We start from the raw sequence: 2,540 nt of genomic DNA, 5'->3' as shown, positions 1-2,540 counted from the left end.
TGTTCTTTTACATACTTACACCTCAGACTGCAACCTTTATGGAAAATCTGTATCTTTAGATTATCACGACACCAGTGCTGCTACATTCACCACAAGCTGGCAGTCTGGAGCCTTCTCTAGGAATTGCAGTTACTTACTCTTTCTTTTGCCTGTCACCAGATCACCACCTCTGTTTTATTCATCACATTACTTAGTTGTTTATGAGAAGATGTTCTGGATCCAGCTTTGCTCAGATTTTTAAGACCCAATTTCTTGAGTTTCCGGTGTATTTTTGTAAAACAAGAACAGAAAAATTCCAGTTATTTCACTCAATCTGTGATATACACCTGTAGATGATATACAGAATCACTGATTAGTTCTCAAGCCACCTAAAAGATAATTTAAAGAAATAATTAACTTTCATTAATCTCAACTTCTCTAACCCTTAAGGAAATTTTCAGAATAGGATGTATAAAAAAATGAAGAGATACAGAGAGGTGATTACAGAAAGAGCAACATGCAGTGCAAAAATGCAAAATTAATTTCCAGTCTTTTTTAATTTACTGTAAAATTTTCAACTATGAATTGTGAAATTCTCCAAAATCACAGCTGTTAAAAAAGGCAGTTAACAAAGCCACATACTCTGATATTTAATCTTTTCATATTGCGATCAGCATAACTATGTCATTCCAACTGTTGCAGTTTTATAGTTCACTAAAAGATGCTTTATGAGGTGACGTGTTTCAATACTACTAATAACAGTTGTTGCTATCATCATTGCCATAATTTCCTGTCAACAGACTGGTGATAGAGACTTCTTAACTAAGCTCTCACACCTCTATTACTGTGTCTAGCTGGCAGATCTAACCAAGATCAAACTTCATATTTAAGCAGTTCTATTTACATAACTGCACTTTGGGGCAGTAGAAACTGAGCAAGTCCAAGAAACTTCACCTCAAATCAGTTTAGCCTCAGTCACCTATAGTAACTAATACATATACTATATATATAATATTGTCTGAATATACATATATACACACACTGATACAGTTGAACTCTACCAATAAAAAGAAAATGCAAATTAAAAAGTAATAAGGAACAAAGGACTGCCTGCACACAGCGTAACAACTATTTTGTTGGGAGTTTGAGTAGTGTATGAATTAAAAAAAAAAAACAACAACAAAAAACAACTTGACATGAGATTTCCAAAGAAGTATTAACCACAACAGACTATTTACTGTATGTTGACTAGCAGAATCCATTTAGAAAATCACACCAGTACTTAAGTACAAACATACACCTAATACGGCAGAATGCTGAAGAGCTCCACTACTTCAAATCAAAAAGCTATCAACTGATCTCTTCATATACTGCTATATTCCTGTTATATTCCAACCAAAACACTCTTTACTAAATCTGTTCAAATTACAAAGAAAGAAAAAAGAAAATTAACTGCTGAAAATAACTCAGATCAAAAAGCAAGAACTTGCTTAAGCACTGTCTCTAAACACTATCTTGATCTAAAATTTAACATTGTTCTAAAACCAGTACTGTTTACAGTACTCTTAAGGTTTTTCTCCTGTTTTCACTCCCAAAGGTAAGCAGCGAATTATGATACCAACACTTAAGACAAAGAAAGTGGAATCTAAGACTGCCACTGGGAATTTGACAACAAATGTCACAATCACAGCAGATTATATCTCACTCGGCTCTCCGGAGAAATTGCATACATCAAAAGGACCAACAAACCACCCTTCACCCTCACCCCTCCTGAAAAGCCTGGATCACTCGGCCCATTGATAATCTCAACTAATGTTTTGCAATCGGAGAAGAAAAACACCGACCTACAACCGAATACCGTAACGGGAGGAGCTTTATCCAGAACAGGACCTTAAGCATACAGCTGGCACTATTTCCCTGAACCGGCGCAGTGCATTCTCCTCAACCCTGATCATCCTTCCCTAGGATGCTCATGTGAGACTCGAGCGCCACGCCAAGGGCCCCTCCCGAGGCGGACTCAGTACATCAAAGCAGCGCTCAGAACCAAACCCACTGTGCGTTAGACCACGCATACCCATCAAGGCGGGTTTAACTGCAAATACGAACAATGGAGGCTAAGCTAAATTCCTGACAGAGCGAGGGCTGCGCTCGGAACAGCGTGTCCGTGCCCGCTCCAGCGCAGCGATGCCCAGAAAAGCCTCTCCGCGGCCGGCCCATAGGGAATGCCAAGCGCCCGCCCGCGGCCTCCCGGGGAAGGCGCGGCAGAGGCCCTGGAGGCATCGCTGGGCCTGAAGCACTGCAGGAACCATCCCGACCCCGGCCCGCCGCCCGCAGAGCCACCGCCCTCAGCCGCCCCAGGAACGAAGCGGAGTGCAGCGACCAGCGGCCGCACCCTTGCGGAGAAGGGCAGTGTCGAACCCCGGCCCGCCTAGGACCGCCGGGACGCGGACGCGAGGGGACCCCGCACCCCCTGACCACAGCGCCCCAGCGCCGCCATTTTGCGGCCCGGCGCGCTGACATGTCGCGCGCCGTGCGTGGCACCGCCCCCCGCGCCTGCGCCC

This window comes from Camarhynchus parvulus, chromosome 1A (assembly GCF_901933205.1).
Source record: "Camarhynchus parvulus chromosome 1A, STF_HiC, whole genome shotgun sequence".
Taxonomy (NCBI): domain Eukaryota; kingdom Metazoa; phylum Chordata; class Aves; order Passeriformes; family Thraupidae; genus Camarhynchus; species Camarhynchus parvulus.
This window is presented reverse-complemented; position numbering follows the sequence as displayed.